Source organism: Telopea speciosissima, chromosome 10 (genome assembly GCF_018873765.1).
Source record: "Telopea speciosissima isolate NSW1024214 ecotype Mountain lineage chromosome 10, Tspe_v1, whole genome shotgun sequence".
In the NCBI taxonomy this organism is placed as follows: domain Eukaryota; kingdom Viridiplantae; phylum Streptophyta; class Magnoliopsida; order Proteales; family Proteaceae; genus Telopea; species Telopea speciosissima.
In genome coordinates, this window is record NC_057925.1 from 49,911,217 (window position 1) to 49,935,707 (window position 24,491).

At 38.9% G+C, this 24,491-nt stretch overlaps 1 protein-coding gene across 1 annotated transcript in view; it reads right to left on the reverse strand.

The window, feature by feature from the left end:
- The window catches only part of LOC122643694 (protein DETOXIFICATION 40-like), a 39,145-nt gene that overhangs the window by 6,841 nt on the left and 7,813 nt on the right, over positions 1-24,491 (reverse strand). The gene's annotated exons all lie outside the window — the stretch shown is intronic.

Consider the following 24,491-nt stretch of genomic DNA (forward strand, 5'->3'; position numbering starts at 1 on the left):
AGCCCGTGAGAAGAATACGGTCATATTATGATGCAAGAAACATGGATGATAGAATCGAACATATTATACATTTGATCATAGATATATAATCATGCATGGCATTTGAAAATAACACTAAAAACATGCTCAATGAAAATATAGTACATCTTTTAATTCTTAAGATAAATCATTTAATTAATTTGGTCTGGTCATTGTGAACTACCACTCAAATGCGTAGAAAGTGAGGTCGTCATAAGCGCCATAAACTTAAGGTCTACTCCCGATTCCAGGCATCGTAACCCACGGGAGGACCGCCATATCACGAACAATGGATAATCTACCCCTAGTTCCAGGCATCGTAACCCCTGGGAGGGACTAATCTCATCGGTATATAAGGGATAGTCTACTTCGATTCCGGGCATCGTAACCCGGGAAGGGCTATCTCGGAATATACTATGTCTACTCCTAGTTCGGGCATCGTAACCCCGGGAGGACATCCGTCACACTAGGCATGATCTACTCCCGATTCGGGCATCGTAACCCGGGAAGGATCACACTCTAGCATCTGTACACCTCATCCAGTACCTAACCCCCTCTTGGAAAGGGGTGGTAGTCACATGGGTTCTTTACCATTCCATTCCTTTCGTTTCCATGAGTCTAACATTTATTTCAATCTTTCGTTCATGAAATTCATATTAGCCTTAAAATCTCATCATAAATAAGATATATCATTTAAAACATTCTAAGACATATAATATAATACATTTCACTTAAACATAAATCATGATGCAATGAAACATGATTAATCATAAAGTGCAATAAAACTCAATAATATGATGATATTCCACTCACATTGCATCGTGTCCGTTGGTTCTATGAAAACCCCTTTCTGTCTCGTTTCTTGTGAATTCGTCCACGTCACCTACATGGGTATCCTTCCTTAATTTAAAATCTAAACATTTTATTACTTCAATTTTAATGATTTAAAACATAGACAGTCCTAATTAATTTTAGGTTTTGGTTCATTATATATACTATCGACTTCCCGATTTGACTTTGGTTCACCCAATCAAAGAACCATTATTTTGTTTGTTTACTTGTAGTGCGGGATCGATAGAGAAGAAGGTTGAAAGGGGTAGCAACTCTCCTAGGTCCCTAGTAAGCGAGAGAAGCCCTTCAAGGCTTGCCCAAGGATTCATCAAGGTTCATTAATGGAGTCTCCTCCAAAATAGAAATCAATATCATATTCTCTCTGTCTTCTCAATCCAATAGAATAGCCATTAACTAGCTATTGAGCTCACGAGATTACAAGAAGAATAGGAAAGATACATAAAATAATAACTAGATAAAGCAACTAACATAAAATAATTACTAGACATGCAATCAGCAATAACATAATAGGGAGTTAGATAGGAGCAGCAATAATATAATAGGAAGCTTAGTGCTTGAGGTAGATGGGGCGTAAGCTTCTCATGGACCCTTACGGAATGCCAAAGCTATTTAGGATGGTTGTGCGACTCAAGTGTTCCTCTTATAACCATGGGGTATATGGAATAATCGGGGTCTCTGGTTCAAACATGGATTCAAGTCGGAGATCGGTTTAGCCTGTGCATAGCACGGAACTTGGTCTGGATTATTGAGTATTATACATACAGGGTGCTAGGCTATATTCATTTAAAAATAGGGTATACTATTTAGGAATGGGATCACCACCACCCATCAATGACACCAACATATTAAATAATGGGGTGATGTAATCATCATCCAACAAACATTAAATGAAACCAATGTAAATATAACATAGTGTGGTCATGTAATACTATTCATCATAAATATATGTATAAAGTATTAGATTTGAAAAGTATCCACTACTAGCCTTATAATATATAAAATTAACAATTATGTTGAAACCAATACTATTCAAGAGGGAAAGCATTCGGTTGTCTTAGGCTTGGTGACTTAGTCACCGCGGCTTGAGAAGATGACCGGAGTCATGACCAAGGTGAAAAGAATGGGAATAAAACTAGTGGGTTTATATATATCTGGTCCATTATGATCATATGGGCAGGGGTATTTCATGCTCAAGGTTGAGGACTACAGAGGCTAAGGATACCTGAAACGTTAATAGGTGATTTCGTCTTCCACGGCGAAGCTGGTTCTGGACAGTGGAGTCTTGCACCGCAGCTGCTACGTGGGCGACAACACCTCCTCTTTTTATTCCAAAAGCAACTCAGCTCCCTCAAATTCTTTTACACTTTGACCCTATTCCACCTCTCACCTTCGTCTCTCTATTTTGTCTCACTTTCTCACAAACTACCTCTTCTTACCATCTCATTCTCACAATCCACTCTCTCTGCTAATGGCATGAAGATCATTCCCTTCCCTGCCTTAGCTTTATAGACTCTCTCTTACTCCTGTACGTTGGAGGGGATGATGGAATTCGAAATGGGAAGTCAAGAAAGGATGCTCCGGCCATGATTTAAACGGCTAAGGTATTAATGCGAGTGCCAGTTGATTGAAGAAAATCAAAACAGAGGGATCCTACCCGCCGCCTACCTATCACATAATGCCGACGCAAATGGGAAAAAAAATGAGGTGTAGAACTGGCGTGAATCCCGGATGACTTTGGTTCTGCAGAGAATTGGTTCAAAAATAGGGGTTTACTGTATAAAATGTATATTTACAAAGAATAGACAAGCATGGCAGAGATAATCATGCGCAGTGGTTGGAGAAGTTCTCTCAACGGAGAGGATCGTGGTTGCGAGATTCTCTCGACAGAAATATTGTTGAAGCTTTAAAGAAGAAGAAAATAATGAAGGGACACACCCATGTGACAACTACATGTGTAGATAAAGAGAAGTGTATTTAGATTTGGATGTTGAAGTTGATAATCTTGACTTTTGAATCATATTCATAAATATATCTACCTATTCAACTATTCAGCTACATGACCCATTCTCCCTTTTTGTTGAAAACCCTATTTGAATGTATTAAATATATATATCTATAATGCATTTATGTATATAAGAATATCTCGAAAACTAAAATTCGGGGTATCACAAAGGTGGCCGGAGAAGATCTGGGTGGACATGGACATGAGATAGTTGATCATGTAGACTATCACTGCAGGGGCAGCGATGTAGAAGAGGAGCTTCAGCTCTATCAATGAGGCTAACCGGAGACGTTTGAAGCGAGACAATTGGGTATCTGATAGTATACTTTCAAGCTGGTTCCTTTTTGTCTGATGGATTATGGCTTCTTCTTTAACACTCTCCATGTCTTGTACTACTGTGCTATTGTGAGGAGGGGTTGTGAAGAGTACGGAGAAGAAAGACTGGTATTTGTAAGGTTTTCAACGAGAGAGAGAGAGAAGGGGAGTGTCTCTTCTCCCAACACTAAACACTTGGAGCTTCCAAAACTGTAGTAGTTTTTCATATTCTTTTTTGAAAGTTAAAGATTTCTACGTCTCACCCACTATTGAACGGCCATCGCCATGCCCGCGATTGTATTAGAATCTTGATGTTTTGTCGGTCAAGATTCTCGTGACACTAAGCCAAACTCTTTGGCATTTATTTCTCCTACGGTTTACATACATGGTTAGATTGAGGGTGTCAATTTGGGATCAGAACCATCCCGCTAAAACTCGGTATCGGATCGTTCCATTAATAAACGGAATGGTAGTGGGATCTGATTTTGGTATCAAATAATAAATGATACAGGATGGTTCTGGGATGGGATTCTCGAAGGTACCAGTACCGAAATACCGATTAGGTATCAAAACTATTAATTAGTACCCTTTTAAAAGATATATTTCATGTTATTGTATGAAGGTATATGGAAGTAGTTTGATGTATCTTAGTGTATTTTCTCTTATGGAGATTTTGGCCAATGGACCTTTAGTTCCATTTCTCTAAACTTGTTTTGTGATGGCACTAAAACCATACATGAGCTTGTTTATTTCGTCTTCATTAATTCTTAGACGTCGTTTTGAGAAATTTACTTGTGATCTTACAGAGTTTGAAGAAGTAAAACCATGAAATTCATCTTGGGTTCGTACTCTAAGTTGCTTTCTAATAATGGAACCATCTCGGAACCATTAAAGTTCTTCTCCCTTTTTTACTGGGCCTAGAACCTTTTAGGAACGGGTACCGTCCCATCCCGTTAATAATCGGGATTGGGACTTAGGTTTGGTCCTGTTTACTAAATGAGACGGTACTAGGATTGGCACCTTTGGTACCAATACCGGTGTGGATCCGTCCCGAATACCGAGAACTGTCCCAATTGACACCCTTAGGTTAGATAAGATTCCATACGTCCATGGTGAGATGAAATCTATTTTACTATCAATAGAGAATAGGGTTACAATCGTTGGTTCTCATACCTCTCTTAGATTGATTACAAAGAAAAAAAAGGGAAAATTACATGATTAGCTACTTTTGGGTCTTCATTTACAAAACTGTCCACTCTATGTTTGAGTTAACGAAAATAGACAAAAACAAGTTTAGTTTTACAAAACTAGACAAAGCAGTGACTCTCTTTCCTTCATCGGCTGTTCCCTTCTGAAAAAATCTCTTTTTTTTTTCTCTGTTACTTGGGGTAGCAGAGAATGGCGGTGGCTGGGACAAGGGTAGGGTTGCAGGGAACGGAGGATGCCTGGGCAGGAAGGCAATGACAGGGGTAAAAATGTCTAAAAAAGTAAGTGTGGGAGGTAGAGATATTATTTTGTCCAGTTTTGTAAACCTTAACTTGTTTTTGTCTATTTTTGTTAACTCAAACATAGGGTGGACAGTTTTGTAAGTGAAAACCCAAAAGTAGTTAATCATGTAATTTTCCTGAAAAAAAACCCTCACTATAAATATATAGCGAAATCCTAGGGCCGGCCTCCTACGATAGTTTAGAATCAACCGACTAATGCAAGTGGTGGAATACGAGACATCGTACCCCCAACATATATTTCTCAATCTCTATTCTCTAGTCAACTCAACTTAATAAAGCCTTTTCCAAACTAAACAATTTCCATTATGTGAATCTTGTTTTACTATTCAATTCTATCTAAGGTTGTAGGATAAAGTTTTCATGCATCGTACGTGAAGCAAAAGTACACTCACCTAGGGTCATAAATGTTCTACCCCTTATTGTGCGAAGTCGATAATACCCTCCTATTGTTCCCCAATACCCTCTTCACACCGTCTGGACCCCTCGCTTAAGGGAATCCTTTGACCATGGGTGAAGGAAAACTATCTCCAATGTTATATTAATTGATAACAAGAAATTACTTGCTCTTTTTCACTATTTCTACCAAGGTAATCTTCCGAACCTCAAGGGGATAGCTTAATTGGCAAGGACCAACATCTCACAATTATGAAGCCCTGACTTCAAATCTCCTTTGGCTTACCAATTAAAAAAAGGGGAAAAGGAACGTTAACCGGTGTTGTGCATGGGCATGTACTTATGCCCAGACACAACCAACATGAAAAGACCGGCGCTGCCCCTAGTCCTTTCTGCCTTTCAAAGGGGCAACACTGATCTTTTCATGTCGGGCTGTGTCTGGGGGTAGGTACACGCCAGGCACAACATCGGTTAGCCTTCTTTCTCCCTAAATAAAGTTATCAACTTACACGACGATCTAGTCCTAACCTACCCCATATTACTTTTTATTAACAATTCAATGACCTTCATTATATATATACCCAAACAACTTCAAGATTTAATACTATTTTTTAGGAAAAAGAATGCTTGCGCCTAGGCATAGGAAGGGAGAAATGACAGCCCACCTCCCTGAAATGAAAAATCCCATCCCTATTAGATGCCCTTATGCACTCTAATTGACTGCCGCACGAGTGTAGGTGCCATGCAGCTTGGCAGTGACCCCTTCCCTTTTTTTTATTTATTGGGAAGCAGTTTTTTAGTTCGAGAGTGTGACCTACACTAGCACTCCCATGTGTCTATCTCTCTCCTCAAAACAAGGGGGTAGAAGTGTCTTTTCATATGGAAAAGAGAGAGATATTTTTTCCTTTTTTATTATTTCATTTTGATGGAAAACCCAAAAAGTTTAACAAAGTAAAAAAAAAAAATTTCAATTCAAAGGAATTTTTTGATTTCATTCTTTGATCAGTTTCCTTCAATTTCAATGCTTTTATCCAAAACACATAATAAACACATGGATGATGGATTAGACTCTTTTGTATTAAAATTCGATTTTGAAGGTTGATATTTTCTTAATAAAAAATTGATTAGTTAAAACTAAGATTTGGGGCACATTTCAAGACTAGCATTTTCTCCCAATCTCTAATCAATAGATGAAATTATTTTTTTTGAATTTAATCTCTTTGATTCAAGTAAAAGAACCGGCCTATATATATTTAATTTAGATATATCAATGGTTATACCCTTTGAATATATTTATACTGATAAAAAAAAAAAAAGTAATTGAAATATTTCACTGGAAAACCTTAGAAATTGTGTTAATAAAATTATTAAATATAGAAGAAGAAAAAAATTTGGGCGAGGAGCAGTTACAAGAATGCTCTTAATGACAAAGAATTTCTTTTGGAATTGGAGAGGTTTAGGGGAAGGGGGCGGGGATAGGGGATGGGAATAGGCCCTAAGGTGGTCTGAACTTATGACCTCTTATTTGAGGAGTTGGTCTTTTGCCAACAGAGCTGACCTCTTGTGGTAACTCCTACCAAGTTTAATTTATAAGGATCTAACATGCACTGAAGATAAAGATACAAAGAACTTTAATTATTTTCAATTCGACTCCTCTACTTCTGCCTGCCCCTACTGCCGTGTGCACCCCACACACAAGCAAGGCGGAATGTACGGCCTTATCCTTGTCCGAGCGCCTTGCCCGAGCAGGGGTAAGGTGGTATTTTCCACCTTGCTTGTGTGTGGGGACACACGGGAATACCGAGCAGACGGAAGTAGAGATCTTTTTCCCTTGGGGGATCCTTTATTTTTGAGTGGTTGAAAGATAAAGAACTAAAGTACACCTTATGAAATCAATCAGATCTGAAAGCGAGCAAGACCACCAGCAGCACTTTTGCCTCCTTAAGCACATTATGATTAATCTCAAAAAAATCCAAACACTCTTTAAATAAAAATTCGATGGTGCCATCCATGATCCGACCAAGGCGCATCACCAACCATTTCCACACATGAAATCCACAATATGGCTCTAACTTCAGCAAAGATATCCATGATCGATCACTATTCGTTAAAGGTGAAAAGAGACAAAAAATAATTCTACACTTATCATCACTAAAGATAGCAAGCACCCTCACCACTAAGTCAAGGTTCTCTTTTTATTTTTTATTTTTTTGATAATGCATAAGGTTTATTAGCTATTGCTGGGATAACAAATCCCAAAAGCATCAGAATACAAAAGTAAAAATAAGAACCCTAAAAGGGTTAAAGTTTCAGCTACAAGAAGTTCAAGTTGATTACATAATGCTAGACAGTCTGCAATTATGTTAGAAACTCACACCCTGGGATAGAAAAAGAGACCAAAGATGTTAACAACCATTAAATTATCACTTTCAATTCATAATTTATGGAATCCCCAGTTGGCAGCAATGAGTAGAGCTTGTCAAACCCAATATAGGAATGCCCAATAACTTTAGAAAAGCAATATAAATTTTTACCTTAATGATCTCTGCAGACACTTCCAATACCAGCTAGCCAATTAAGCTAGGGTCGATTACCCATATTAGCACCATCCACATTGAATTTGACAAATCCTTCTGACAGGGATTTCAAACCACAAAAACAACATTATCTTGCATTTATTGGCCCACATTATTTGATATAGGCTCTCATCGATATAAAATCATTAGCATAGTTAATATAATTAAACAATAAACTATTTGTTGCTGAAATATTAAGTTTGTAGGAGGAAACAGTATCGAAACGAAACTTTTTTGATCCGATGCAAAGAATCAATCCTCACGCAATATAGGGTATTCAAAACAATATTACAATATAGGTTTAGGGTTACCTCTTTAGTTTTACAAGTGAAGCACCTCCAACGATTCACAACACTTGAACACCGAACCCGCAAAGGTAGGAATCAATCTCCATTCAATACTTTGATGGAGAAGAACGCATCAGAACTCTTCCTCTACCAATGACAATCACCAACTTTTGGAGAGAGAGAGATAATTGCAATTTTGGGATAAACTCTTTCTCTCAAAATCTATGAGCTAATAAAATTACTGCATTTTCTCATATTTAAAGCTATATTTATAATCAAAATCTAATTCTTTTCCTTATTGAGATTACTAATGCCAAGCGATGTGATCCTATTGGGTCGTACACTGGGGTAACCTACACTAAGTCATACCCAATCGGCTAATTACATTAATTGCACACAAGTGCACTTTAATTTTGGTAATAACCACTAATCTCATAGTTGATAGAAAACATTACGTGTAGGACCCTCCACTTTACAACATCTCATAATGGATCGACTTCAGGGCATGGAATTAAATTACTATCACTACCCTTGTCTATTGAACAACTAGTATAAAACCCAGTTGGCAGCAATGAGTAGAGCTGGTATTGGAGGTGTCTGCAGAGATCATTAAGGTAAAAATTTATATTGCTTTTCTAAAATTATTGGTCATTCTATGCTGGGTTTGACAAGCTCTACTCATTGCTGCCAACTGGGGGATTCCGTAAATTATGAATTGAAAGTGATAATTTAATGGTTGTTAACAAAACTTTCACCGAGCTCAAATTTCGTCCAATCATAGTTGGATAACTCTCAAGAGATATTCACTCTAGTACAAAGTAGATTTCAAGTCAAATATCTCTTCCAGACATAGATAAACATTGCATATCCAACGCACTGATATATAGGTAGTCAATGTAGGCTTCAATTTTTAGTGCACCCAACATACAATATTCCATCGCAACAGTAAGGACTAGAGATGCAACAGGGTCGGGTTGGGCCGAGCTTTTTAAAACCCCAACCCTACCCTGAGTCCTGTTAGTTGGGCCCAGGCTCAACCTGACCAGCCCTCAGGGTTGGGCCGGACTGACCTTGATTGGCCCTGATCATGGGGAGGGGGAAGGGAAATGCATGGCCCAGGCCGGGCTAGGGAGAAAATTATCAATTTTACATAAAATAACACTATAATGAAATGTATTATAACATTTATTATATTCACATATAATATATTATATAACAACTGAGTGTGACGTTTAAAGTTTCTAATATATTATATCAACACATTTTATGGGAGAAAAAACACTACTTGGGAGTGTGCGGTGCACTGCCCTTGCGCCAAACACAAGGGTGACCGAAATGACCACTGTGCCCCCATGGAAAGGAGGAATTTCCCTGGGGTAGGGCAGTCATTTCACCAACCCCTGTTTCTGGGTGCAGGGGCAGCATACCGCACATGACCCAGTAGCATTCTCTTTCCCATATTTTATAGTATAATTTAAAATACTATATTTTATGGGAGAAAAAACACTACTTGGGAGTGTGCGGTGCACTGCCCTTGCGCTAGACACAAGGGTGAGCGAAATGACCATTGTGCCCCCATGGAAAGGAGGAATTTCCCTGGGGTAGGGCAGTCATTTCACCAACCCTTGTTTTTGGGCGCAGGGGCAGCGTACCGCACATGCCCCAGTAGCATTCTCTTTCCCATATTTTATAGTATAACTTAAAATAGGGTCGGGCTCAGCCCAAGGCCTCAACCCTGGCCCGACCCGACCCTTACTGAGGATCATAAATTTTCAGCTCTGACCTGCCCTCAGGACCAGGGTATCTAAGCCTACGCCCTATTCAGGCTTAGGGCGAGCCAACGTGGGTTCAAGCCTATAAGGCCAAACGTACACCCCTAGTTATAAGGACCTTTTAGATTTGTGGACGAACAACTATCATAAAAATCTTGTTACTTAAACAGCTAGCGGTAGATAAATATAGGACAAACACTTCTCTCTCTCTCTCTCTCTCTCTCTCTCTCTCTCACACACACACACACACTCACGCACACCATCCCACGCACACGCACACACATATATTGAAAGTAATGATTTTTAATTAACTATATATAATATTTATGAATGAAGATGAAATGAACGTTAGATCGATCAACCTTCGATACGGTTGGGAGAAATGCGCAATGACGATCATATTCCTGAACACAAACTGGCATTATTAATGGAGTTTCTTCATCTCCCGCAATGGTAATTGAAGAAGAAGATCTAGTTTTCTCCATCTCTGATTTCTGTGTCTCTTGCAATACATTCTGGAGATAAGCATGTGCATCGATGAGAATCAATCGTTTATCCATCTGCCATCACCATAGTGTAGGTGTATAAAAGCGAAGAACAATAATAATCAAGATCCATGGATTAATTAAGTGTAACAAAAATGGATATGTACCTTTGTAATGTTGGGGACGAGAGACCTCAATGTCATGAGCTGTTGATTCAAACGCTTCCATCTATTGCGTTAAAATACTAAATTTCTACAACTTCCATTTGTAGGAGTAGTCATGGGATCATCTCTTTTGTTCACAAAAATTGGAAATATCGAATTTGAAATCTCTAATCACCTTTATGGTTGCCTATGGGAAACCTATTATAAACAAATTAGGGGTTGGTATAGAAATTTTACCAAACCATCTCTTCTTTTGCCCTATAAAAATTATGGGATCAATAAGATCAGAGGAAGAAATCTCTTTTCCATCCCATAGAAAGAGGGATTCATCTCATACCCAAATATGCAACGGAAAGAGATCGATTCGGGTTACTTTCACATATCATAATTATCAAATAATTAAAAAACACTTAATGAATAAACTGAACATTAAGATCTGCTAACCTGTAAAGCTTCAAGTGTTGCTCCTCTAGATAATGGTTCTTTCCCTGACGAGCACTTCAAGAAAGCCCTAACTTGAATCTCTTTGATGCAATAGAACATCCTCAAGCCAAGCCAAAAATTCTTCTCCAAAAAACAGGATCCAATCCAGAAAACTAGTGTTTCCAAAATCCAAAAACAATTTCACCATTGAAGAGAGCAAGAGAGCAAGGGAGAAGTGAGAGGAGAGAGAGAGAGGGGCGAATTTTACAATGAGGGGGAGGCAGAAAATTCGTCTAGAGCAATTGTTTTTGTTGTCCCCTTCTATAGCCCAGTGAGAGTTTGACAGTCTCTCTCCTGTTTAACTTAAAATCTTAATGGGCTTTCTTGATGGGCTTCTAATTAGTGAAGAAACTGAATCTAAAAGAGAAATAAAACAATTAAAGTTTTAATCTTTAATGGGCCTTAAAAATAAAATTGCATCAAGCCCATTCATGATTTAACAAATTAATTATTAATTTGCAAATCCCAAAATACCCCTGCATAACTCTTATGCATTAACCTTTCACTAAACAACATCATCCTCATGGAATATAGGGCATGTATATCTGTACTGCCAAACCCCATTCCTTGGTACATGTCCGTATCGGAGTGTCTGTGTACGTGATCGAAATTTGTAAAACACGATTAAATTCTTTAATAAAAAATACAAATATATAATTTTTCATTTTAATCTGTAAATATATTTTGCAAAACCATTTACAAAATGGTAGGATCCTGATTCTTATCTGACCATCCACAGACTAACTCCCATTGATGTTCCTCAATCAAGCAATAGAGACCATATTGAGTGTCTCTTTCACTCACGTAATATTTATGCATTCCTAGAACATTGGTTTTAGTTCTTTTGAACCGCAATCATTAATGAACCAAAGATTACATTCACATCATGCAGTGACAATGCCCTCTCAGGTATAGGGTCTCAGTGACGCATGTCTATCCCAAACCTACACCTGGCAGTAAGACATGAGAGAATCGACAAAAATAAGATTCTTAGTCAATACACACCCATGTGTGTACTCACATTCGTACCTTGACATCAACATGTCTAGGTATACCCAATGCGACGACCATATGATAAGGATTGCCCAACCCAAACCCTAGTCGTGACTACCAATTTAAAGTTTAACTTACAGACATACATTGCTCAAAAAGTTTATATCGCATGTGATCAAAATAAACCAAAATGTATGAAAAGTTTAATAGATAATAAACCCGATCGAACCGATATGAACCGGATTTGATGGACACATATATCTAACAATCTTCGACTTGTACATCAAAGTCAACTCCCCATACATTTAAAGTCATGCGCTCCAAGTGTTTTTCAAACATTGCAGAGGATAAACCTTTTGTCATGACATCCGACATATTTTCAGTAGTATCCACTTTGGAGATATACTCACATTGCCTTGCTAGATAATCTCCCTAGTAAGGTGATACTTCCGCTGCACGTGCTTGTTTCTCTGATGAGCCTTAGGTTCCTTAGCTTGTGCAATTGCTCCTCTGTTGTCACATAATAAGGAGAATATGGCATTTAATATGGTCAAGGACTACCTCTAGAAATGTTATGAATTTCCTAATCCAAATACTTTATTTTGCCGCATTCTTAAAAATTGGAATCGGCTATAAATTTTTGTTTTGCACTCCTCCAACTAATGGCACCACCACCACCCATTAGGTACACCATCCCAAACGTGTATTTTCTGTCATCTTTGTCAGTTTGAAAATCTGAATCAGTATATCCCAGAGTTGACAACTGATCACATCCGAAAACTAAGAAATAATCCTTAATCCTCCTCTAATACTTGAGGACGTTTTTCACGACAGTCCAATGCTCTCGTCTGAGGTAAAATAGTAAAAAAAAAACTTTTTTTAAAAGAAAATCAGGGAATATACTTATCCGATACAACCAATCAGTGTGCCATAAGGGGTGTGTGTGTGTGAGAGGGAGAGAATTGAGATTAGATTCCTAGACTTTAATTACCTATTTGAAATCAATCACGTTTTATGGATTCCTAAAAAATAGGGAGAGAGAGAGAGAGAAAAAAAAAAAAAAAAGAAACAAAGTTAAGTCTCCATGAATTGACATGAAACGTGACACTAGGAGAAGGTTATTGGAGAGAAATCCTTTTCAATGTCGCTGGAGAGGATCCGGACTCCACTCACGATAATGCTTGGTGGATCATGGAATCAATCAGTGTTGAAAGTTAACAATTGAATGGCAGTCGCCATAAATGGCAGTCGCCATACCCACTCTTCTACATTTACTTTTAGGAGCCTTAAAGGGACAAATAAAAAAATAGTAATTAGTCTTCTCTTTTTGTCAAACAGATCACGTACATAATTTTCGTACATAATTTTCTTAAAAACATTGTTGTTGTCAACTAGTTGATGAAAACATTGATGATATATTGAAGGAATTTGGAAACCCCAACCCAGCCTTATCACAACAAAATAGGGTAAGCTACATGGATCCTTGCCATGTATGTCTATTTAAGGTACATTTTGGATAAATAGCATTTTTGCACGAAAAGGGCATTTTGGTTATTTTGCCATATTTAAGGTAAAATTGGGTATTTAGCTTGAAGAGGTTACATGTTTCCATACCTTTTGGATGTTTAAAATTATATGAGTGTTTTCAAATTTTCTTTGTAAAAAAATTTGTTTAGTCGTATTTTCCATTTTTACCAATTAGGGGTAGTTTGGTCATTTGACCATTTTTTGGTATTGTCCACCCAAGGAAGAAGCTCAAAAAAGAGACAAAAAACAAAGAGAAAACAAATGACCGATGTCAGCTGAAGCTTAGAATGGGCGGCATAAGTTGGATAGGAAGATCCAAGGAAGTTGCAATGTGTGTGTTTCTCAAGGTGTCAGAGCGGGGGGAATCAATGGGGAGGACTTTAAGGCGAACCTTAAACTCAATTGACCTACAAAACTGCTGAATAGTAGAGAAGAGTGGGTACACTTTCTTTTATTTGTCTCTCACCAAATATGGTAAGCAGAGGCATAGAATTATGGGAGACAATCGGTTCGGTTTCAGTTTCAGGTATTCGGTTTGGTTCCATGACTTGAGTGTGTGACCCAAAATTGAACTGAAAAATGAGTTGGTTCTGGGACCATCAATCGAATCCAAACTTGCTCGGTTTAGTTCGATTCGGTTACGATTTTAATTCGGGTCTAATATGATTCTAATTTGGTTGCACACTTGAAGAGTTGAAGTTGAAGAGTTGAAAAGGGAAACTGAGAAAAAGAAATAAAGAAAACCTGGAAAGGGGAATATGAAAATTCATTCGGTTAGATGGTTACCAAAAATACAAAGAAAATTTATAGAGCTTTTTATTTTACCCCATGAAAAGTCATTCCGTTAGATGGTTACCTAAAAAACAAAGAAAACATAGGAAAGTGGAACATTTAAAGTCATTCGATTAGATATGGTTACTAAACAATTTTAAAAGACATATGGCTTTGGATTAAGTGGTTTATTCAGTTCGGTTTCGGTTTAAATTGACTAGTCTTGGCATGAAACCAAAACGAACTAAACCGAACTAAAATACCATATACCAGAACCGAAACCAAACCGAATTATTTCGGTTCGGCTCGGTTCAATTAATTCGACTCGGGTTCGGTTTTCGGTTTCGATTTGGTTTTAACACCCTTACATAGAAGAATAATCTACCCGACTTATCACAAGTCGACTTGCTCCAAAAGAGCTTCCTAATATACTTCCATTCCCAAGGAAGGGGGCACAATGACTCTAACAAAGGACAACATTTAAGGAGGGGTCAATGTTCACGTACGTGAACATATGTGAATGACTCACAGTTGTTCAGATGGAATATTTCCACAGATTGGATTCCATCTGAACCATTCACGTACGTGAACATTCCTTGCCCACACATTTAGGGACCACCAAATGCCACAAAGACTCAGAAAATGAGCAAGAGAGGAACAAATGGTGGATGTCTTCAGTAGAATTCCAACAAAAACAACAATTAGGGATATTGATATTTCTATGGAGAAGGAAACTCTACATGGGCAGAGAAAAGGTGAGGGTCCTACAAGAAATGAAACTATGTCAAGGGATAAAGATTTTGAACCAAACAACAGGTCACCAAAGGACCATAGGCCTCCTAGAACGGATCAAATCCAAGCAGACGCAGAAGAGAATTGTTTCGAAGGGGAAGCTAGCAATTGAATTAAATCACCACTCCCCTAGGCTTCCTGGGAAGAGAGGCCACTTGGTTCCAAGTCACTGTAGAAAGACCGAAGGAGGTAGAAGGGCCAGGGTGCCAATCTCCATCCCTCAAAATATCAAAGACTTTGGACAATCAATTGGTTCCAACATCATATCGGATCCTGTCATCCTTCAACAGTATTAATGAGCACCCCATTGGAACTACATTCTTCATCACTAGCCAAAATTTTTTACAGTAGTCCAGTTCCACTCATTAGGAGGCAGAAATGACGTTTTAAACTCCCTCGGGCAGTGTGTTCGAGTAGAGGGTTAGATTGTCATTTCTAGCCCCTATGAGTGGAACAGGACCACTGTACCGGGCAAGGAACAGGAGACGATAATGATCCCATCACTAGCCACTTAGTATAGGACCACCACATTTTTTTTTTGCAGACGATACCCCCATTAAGCATTAATTCAACCGAAGCTAAATCTTGCAAATTATTGTGCTAGCTAAGCAAAATATGTGATCATATCCCAGTATTGCACTCCTTCCAAATGGGCAAATAGTTAAAAAGCGAACTATTTGGTACAAAACATTTTAGCTTAATTACATTGTTCCACATGACTTCAATTGTTTGTTTAAATAAAGAATGGATTGATCAATGTTATGATCATAGGTAGATGGGTTATTGTGTTGGGTTAGTCTGTTAGGGGTAGATGAGTAATTTGCTAAAAATAGGTTTTGTAATGTAAAGCAACAGTTGTAAAGGGAATCAAGAAAATATCAAATCTCTTTCTTGTCTCTCTTCTTCTTCCCCTGTTTCTAGGAGGTCGCTGCCCCATAATCTAGCATTCCCCTTCCTCTCCCCCTTCCTGCAATTCTTGGTGCTATGGCCTTCAAAAGATTGTCTAGAGATGGATAGCTTGTGTTGTTGCCAGCTTGATGTAATTAGGTCTCTCAAATCTCAACCACCGTATAGATATTATACAACCCATACTATTTAAAACTTCTTTCAAGCCTTAATTTCTTGGTGTTACTTCCGTTAATTTCCATTTATCCAAGCATTTCTTGGTTTTCTCCACCTATCAAAATGCAATCAAAATGAGTATATGTTATGTATGTCTCCAATTCTTGGACCCGTTTCAAAGAATGACCCGCTCCGACTTTTTTGGTGGTGACCCGAATGGAACTTTTTCTAAGATCTGTGATGGTAGCAGAGGGCTGGGGGCCCATCATTGATCTCGTTTCCTGGTACGTAGACCGACCCAATGGATCGACCCGTATCCGATGGAGGAGTATTTATGTTCCTTACCCGCTTTTATTGTAAAAATGAGAGTAAGATTTGGGGTTTTCGTTCTAGGGTTTCTGAGAGAGAGAAGCAACACCGATTTGGGTGTTCTTGAGAGTCCATTGTAATCTTTTCTCTAATTTGCATAGTGAGTCATCTTCGTCTTCGCCTGTGGATGTAGCACACCATACTGGTGTGTGAACCACGTTATATCTCTGTGTTCTTTTGCTTTGTTCTTGTTTCTTTTCGTGATTTTGTTGGTGTTAGCTATAACAGTATATGTAAACACATATGATTATCAAATAATATACTCAAGGGCCATGAACTAATGCTTTAAATTATTAACTTGGAACAACATCCCAATGTGAAACTGAGTGCAGGGAATGTTCACGTACATTCACATACGTGGACATTCACCCCATCTGAGAAACTACTCTAATAATGCTGGAAATATAGGAAAGTAATAGGTGAAAATTTTCTTCACTACAAGAAATATGAGCTTTAGCTAAACTGCTAAATCCTTTATAGGCATTAATTCTACCCGCCACAAGACCATCTAGTACAAGAAAGATTGAATTTAGATGTAGTATTTACAACTGCTGCTAAATCTTTTACCAGTGGTTTTTCTCCACTGGAATCCGTCGTGAAATTGTATTGCAGCTAATGAATTCGGGCAGTTTTAGTTACTGCACGTGCATGAAGATTTAGCAGTGGTAATTTTATCGCTACTAAATTTTTTTTATTAAAAAACTCAGCATGGTTAAATCTAGGATCCAGATCTTCTACGGCGCGGGCTGCCCGTCCTGCCGTGCAATGCAGACACGAGGTGGTGTGCATTGATCGCCTTACCCCTGCCTGAGCGCCTTGCCCGAGTGGGGGTAAGACGGTCATTGCATGCAGCCCTATGTCTGCGCAGCACAGGCAGAATAAGACAGCGCGCCGTAGAAGATCTATGTTGTTAAATCTATTACATGTGGGTAAATAAACCACTGCAATATATTTATTTTTTTAAAAAGTAAGACCCTCTACCCCGCCTCCACCTTGTCTGTGTGCCCCTGTTCCCTACCCAACCCCTCCTTAGCCCCCCAATTGCATCTCCCCTCACCTCCCAACCTATCCCCACCTTGCTCCCTGAAACTCCCATGCACCCCATCACTCCCCGCCCGCTCCCCTCCCCTATCCTATCCTCCCTACTAGCTCACCCCCACTCTCGTCCACCGCTCCAATCCACTACAACTTCCCTCCCCACTACTGCCCCACTCCTATTCCCTCAAATGCTCATCCCCTTCACCCACATCACTCCTCCCCCCCCCTCCCCTCCCCTATCCTCCCTACTAGCTAACCCCCACTCCCGTCCACCATCCCAATCCACTACAACTTCCCTCCCTACTCCTATTCCCTCAAATGCTCACGCCCGTAATCGCCCACCCCCATCCTTATAAGCTCGACCCAAGCCACTGCCACCGCCTCCCCACCGTAACTCCTCTCCCCATCCCCCTCTTCACCTTCCCCTCCACCGCCCCCCATCGTAGCTCCCTTCCCTTGTTCCCTGAAGCTTCCACCCCATCACTACCCACTGCTATCCCCTACCCCACCCTTCCTACTAGCTCGTTCCATCCCCCACTTCATCTTTCCCTCCACCGCCCCCTACTGTAGCTCCCCTCTCTTGCTTCCTGAAACTACCACTCTTGCATCACTGCCCACCTCCATGCCCGACCCCGCTCTCCCTGCTAGCTTACCCCCATGCCCTCTTCATCTCTCCCTCCACCCCCACTACAACTCCCCTCCGCCTCCCTTAATCCCCCCCCGCAACCTTCCCCCACTACCTTCTACTACCCCCTTTCCTCCCACTCCCTGAACCCACCCCCAACTAATGTAAGCTCCCTTCCTTGTCACTGCAACCTACCTCCTCTACCGCAATCTGCTGACCTACCCTTGACTCCACCCCTGCCACTACAACCCTCCCCTAACCTCACCCCCTTTCTAAAATCCCCTTCCGCCCCACCCTCTACCACACCCCACCCCTCCCCTACTTCTTTCCCCTCCCTAGCCTTGCTGAAAGTGCAACTCCCACACCACTGCAACCACTGCACATACCACTTAAAGGGGGATAATCCTACAAAAGAAATGAGCAACTTGGCTACTTTTGTAGTGAAGGCAATACTCAATGAGAAGAAGGAAGGTGAGCGGGAAGGTGAGTGGAGGTAATTTTTTACCACCCCAAAATGTTTATGTTGTTTAATTATAAAAATAATTTTATTAAAGCTAGTGAAATATTTCTTCCCACAAAAAGAAAAAAGAAATATTTCTGCTTCCAAAAGGCCACATTTAGGTACCGTTTGATAACGTTATTTTTCTGTATTTTCTGTGCCAATAATGTTTCCAGCACACAAATGGCACAAAAAAAGCGTTTGATAAACATGTTTTGTTTCAGGTGTTTCTGTTACCATAAATTAAAATTTAGAACAGTTTATGCCTAAATTACTTTTTGGTCCAAAATCCAAAAATGTTATCCATGTTTTAAAGAAAGTGAGCCATTGGAGAAAGGTCTCCTCTCTCAACTCTCGTTCGACCCTTCCCCGAAAGCTCTCTCAACTCTCAGCAAAACGCCATCAACACTGCCACCAAACCACAAAATCTCTGCAGAGTGGGAGAAGAAAGCTGCTTTAGTATCTTCCAAGACAGACTTTACCGCTCTCTTTTCCGACGAGCTTCTTCTCCGGGTATTCTCCAAGCTTCCTGATTCACAACGCAACCCTAATTCGCTCGTTTGCATGCGATGGCTGGATCTCCAAGGCCGCCTGATTCACTCTGTCAAGCTGCTCGACTGGGATTTCCTCATCTCAGGTCGGCTTGTTTTACGTTTCCCCAACCTCACGGATGTTGATCTCGTTGCCACCTGTATTGACTCTCCCAGGAGTTGTGGAATTTTGTTGACCCATAAATTCTTATCAGTTCACCTTGATTCTGATTTCTCGCCTTGTGAGTTTGTCCCTGAAAAGAATTTGCTGCCACCGGCTTCGATTGATGGAGGGGTACGAGTTATTGCACAGGGATGCCTTAATTTGCGGAAACTTGTTCTTAATGCTGCCACGGAGAGTGGATTGTCGAGTGTTGTGGAGGAGTGTCCGATCTTACAAGAATTGGAGCTTCACCGTTTCACGGATGTCTTATTGCGTGGGTTCTCCGCTTGCAAGAATCTCCAGATCCATATATGAGTAGTAGAGATAAAACTCTGTTTTGAACCACAAGTACCAGAAAATTACTGTTCCTACGGGTGAGGACAGCATAGTGAGGATAAGCAACAAGTTGAAATGATAAGTGTGTTGGAGTATTTGTCAATTGTCTTGTTTGTGATGATGGATAGGGAGGCATTACTTTATGGGCTTTATATTGAGAAAGGATGCATGGGTAGATAAGTTTATAATAGCTTAGCTTTAAGAACTTTGAAAGCATGAGAACCAGTCCCTCTTGATTCTCAGCTACCATAACAAATCACAAATTGCGACTAAGACCCAATTCATTACTATTACAATGAACAAATTTACATTGGGGATTTCTCACAATGAAAAAAAATTACACCTTTGACCCAATTCATTACTATTACAGTATTACATCTAATGTAAAGTGTTAATTCTCAGGTAACCTCTCTGACTTCTTTTCTCTGCTGGGCCTTTGAGTTGTAGCTTGAAGAAATCCACTCAAGGTATGGTTCTTTCCTTTTGATTTTAGTGTTATTCATTGTTCTCTGTTAATATTGATTCATATCTATGAAAACCTATTAAACCCTGCGGCTGCTCTGTTTTCAGTGCTTGATTCAGTGTCCATCGATACATGTTTGAGGCTGGTTGAGCCTATTATACCATATCTATTACAGTATTCATGTTCTTGTTTACTTATGTTGTTTGAGTGAATGATATATTTGCTTGGTGTGGTTGTTGAAGTGAGTTGTGGATGTGGCTGGTCATAACCTAAAGAACAGTAGTCTTTCCTTTGACTTTGATGATGAGGAAAGACAAGAGAAGTTACCATTAACTTTTCTTTGAATGCATTCCATGTGATGGAATTTAAAGGCCTTGGTCTAAAAGTCCTCATAGCCTCCATTCATCAATTATGCAACTGTTCAGCTATCATTTTTCATCAAAGTCTTGCTTATTAAAGCATTAAATGTAAAAGTTTCCAAGTTAAACATGTGTAATATTTAACTTGCCAAATACCCAAACTAGCCAAATAATCAAACAAAACAAGTATCCTAGACTAGGTTAGGGAAATCCTTACAGCCAAAGACACCCAGTTTTTTTTAATATGAAATCCACCATATAAGAGCAAAACCTAAGCACAGTACTGTAGGAACAAATGGGCTCAAGAAAAGTGATTGGTGTTTAAAGTATAAATAATAGATGGGGTAAAGAAAAGTGATTGGTGTTTAATCTATTAATATAATCTTGGGGTTTGCCTCACTTTTTAGAAACCTAACCTACCATTTATGATCAACAACCTAGTAATAGTCTCTGGGATCTTGTTGTTGAACAGTAACTTTGAGGAGAATTGAGAATCCCCACCTACTTTCTTCTTGAAAGTCTAAATTCATTGGGTTTGAAGCCAAAAGACCCATTTTTTGGAGGATTTGAATCCACCATGAACCTTTCAGTGCTTTGATGAATCCTTCTTCCACCATATCCAAATTGGATATATATATATATTTATTGTACATCTCTGTACATGCTAATAATTTTTTTCTGGTCAACTTTCTTTTTCTTTGACTGAGTTCTGTCTTATAGATGAGAGAGAGAGAGAGAGATATGTCCATAAGGTTATGAGAGAAACCTAGGATGTAAAAGGTGAACATGAGAAGGAAATAGAAGCTTTGACTGATCTTCTTCCTATAAAGAATGAAACAGCAAGGGAGAAGAGGGATTCACTTTAAGGCATCCCCTCAACACAGTAAAAGCAAAATTATATATTTCCTTCTTGAGGTTGGGACTTGGGAGAAAAATGTGTAGAGAGAGAGAGAGAGAGAGAGAGAGAGAGAGAGAGAGAAAGATGGAAGTTAAGCAAAAGTCATTTGTTGTGTATATAACACGTATGAGAGAATGAGATCAAACTGGGTTTAGTCTATGATAAAAGTTTGGGTTGGACAGTTAAACAACAGTCATTGGTAATTTGTTACTGTTACCGAAGGTCTCACATTTACCGATGATAAAATAAAACCCTTTTTAACCCATTTGTCAACAATATAAAATAAAGCTATTGTTTCTACCCAAAAAAAAATAAAATAAAGCTATTGTTAAGGTACCAAATTTATCGGCAGAAAAATAAAAATGCTGCCTTAGGTCCCCTCATTGGTTGGTGGTTTAGATGAGCTCATCCTTATCGTATCCCTTGGTGTGGGGAAGGAGAAGAGAAGACAGGCGGTAAAATATACAACAATGAAATGAGCCTATGTAATGGAGCCCGTGAGCATTGTTCTTTTAATTAAAAATGGTAATATAACACTAGTTAGTTATGCACCCCAATGCCCAGACACAGAGGGTGGGGAAATGACCACCCCCACCCCCCCATGTTAGATGCCTGGCTGCATTCTCCTACACGGGAGTGATGCGCAACGTTGTCTCCCCCCTTAGAAAAATATATCTTTTAGTATTGGTAACTTTTAATTATCACCAATTTTATTTTTAAAAAAAACCCAAGCATTTAGAGGCATAACTAATTACTTCTACCACCTATAGGATTTTAGCTTTTACCGCGGCTACAAGTGTTGCAAAAATGCCTTTGTTAGTGCCCTTTCCTAATAGTGTTCAGGTATTTTACATTAATTTTTAGTAGAGGAAAATGAAGATACATTCATTTTATTCATCAAGATTCTGTTCACACCCCACTTTTACAAATTGGGATTTGGTTATGCATGCTTTAAGGCTGTGCACTGCACGTTGCTATCAAAGAGTTACCCTTTTGAGTTTGAATAACAAAGTGAAAAGGTGGGACCTGCCATATATGAAGATGGTAGGAGATTGCAAACCCACAGGAACACGTGGCGCAAGTAGTTAGTACTTTGGAAGGAACATGATCCTGATACAAGGAAGGGTATGGAGGTGTTGGTTATGAGAGAAGTGGAAGTTGCTAGAACTACCATAACCGCACAGGGAGCAATTATAAAAGAATAGAGTACGAAGAAGAACAACGACAATCAACAACACAACAACTCAACACTTCACTTTTTAGCATTTACCTTTCCAGCATTTACTTGTTAGTTCTTCATTTTTATCCTTTTGGGAGGTGTACATTGTAGTCATCGGATTATCCATTGTAAGGAATCAGGAGTTCATCCACCTTTGTAGAATGGTATGATTTGATATCGGCTTGTTCATTTCCCATTATTTAATTAGTTCCTTTAACTTATTTGTTTGTCTTCTGCACATCACATAAATTCCTGTTGATAATCTTGCGCTTTGTTGTTCAAAATCCTGAGACCAATACCTTTAAAGTCTAACACAATTACTTAGGCACGAGAGAATCCTAGATTCCCTGATTGAAAGTCAGATAGGCAATTCCAGCCCGTTTGAACCCACGTCAAAGGTTTTGGCACGCCCCCCACGTATTCCATCCTTGCGCCATTTTGTGAGAGTGTTGGACATTTTTTCCACCAACAGATTCAAGTGGCTTCATTTGGGGATCAATATTGGATTTCTTAGGATTAAGAGAGTCTAGACCCAACCTCTGGCTTTAATCAAGAGTCAAATACAATTTTATACACAAATGGATACTTTAAATCCATTTTACGGTAGATATAGCAAGACACTAGGAAGAAGATGGTACCAGCACATGGAATCTATATAAAACCAAGGATGTTGGCAATAACATGTTGAGATTAAGAATAGATAAAATGGAATATAAAAATTTTCATGAGAGTTCTCTGAGTTTCATCTAATAACCCCCAAGCATGAGCTACTGAAAACCATTATAATGAGCATCTTTAATCCCCAACATAAAATCCAACATTAACTACCGATAAACATTACAATCAGCAAAATCACAAAATACTCCACATAAAATTCAGAAAATCATAAAGAATAGATGAAATTTGTGAGATTTGTGAAATCTAGGGTTCAACCATGAGATTAGAACGAAGGGGAAAATGGGTTTTTTGTACAGATTTCGAGCCAATAGTGGCAACAAAACTCGCAACCTTCTATTCATCGTTGAACCCTAAAAATTTCAAGGACCAAGGAACAGGGTTAGGGAGAAACTATTTTTGGTGTTTTTCTGTTCTGAGAAACAGAAAAACACCCTAAAAACTGCTTGATAAACTTATTTCATTTTTAGTATTTTTAGAAACATAAATTGAAATTTATGGGTCATGGAACAGGTTTGATAGAACATGTCCCATATGTTTTTACATTTCTTCGCACAAGTTGGACAAAATTGTGCCCAATATTTTCAATTTGGTTTTGCCTTCTCATTTGACCTAACCCATTATCCTCCTCACGATCGCTCAAGAAAAACCAGGAAGGAGAGAACTCGTGCAAGCTCTCAAGAGATTCCCTTTACGTGATCTGTCCTGTTCTGATTTGTTTTGATCTTCTTCAGTGGAAGACCATAGGTGTGAATAATAAAGAGGGAGTGATTTTTAATGGATTCCTACAAAAGAGGGAGAGAGTGGGAAAAGAAAAAAAAATTAAAAAAAATAATAATAAAGGTAACAGAGGTTTCTCTAAGAGATAGAAAATGTGGCATAAGGAGAAAGTCGTAGGAGAAAAACCCTCTTCAATAGTACAATGTCGTTGGAGAGGTTCCGAACTCGAAGGAAAGTATCTCTTCTCCCACCAAAAAACTGTACTAGTTGTACATCTTTGCCTTACCAAAAAATTTATATATATAGTTGGCATATATATTTTTTTGACATTTATTTTTAGGAGCCTTAAAGAAAACAAAATAGTAGTAATTACTAATTAGTCTTCTCTTTTTCTCAAACAGATTAAGTACATAAAGTTTCAGTTTACAAAACTTTGAGATCAAATTTACCTTTCCGGAGGGTGTTAGAAACTCTCCACGGGGATAAAAAAACCAAGACCTCTGGTATCGTAGGATGTTAACAATTAAACATCAAATTATCACTTTCAAATGCATAATTTACAGAATACCCAGTTGGCAACAATGAGAAAAGCTTGTT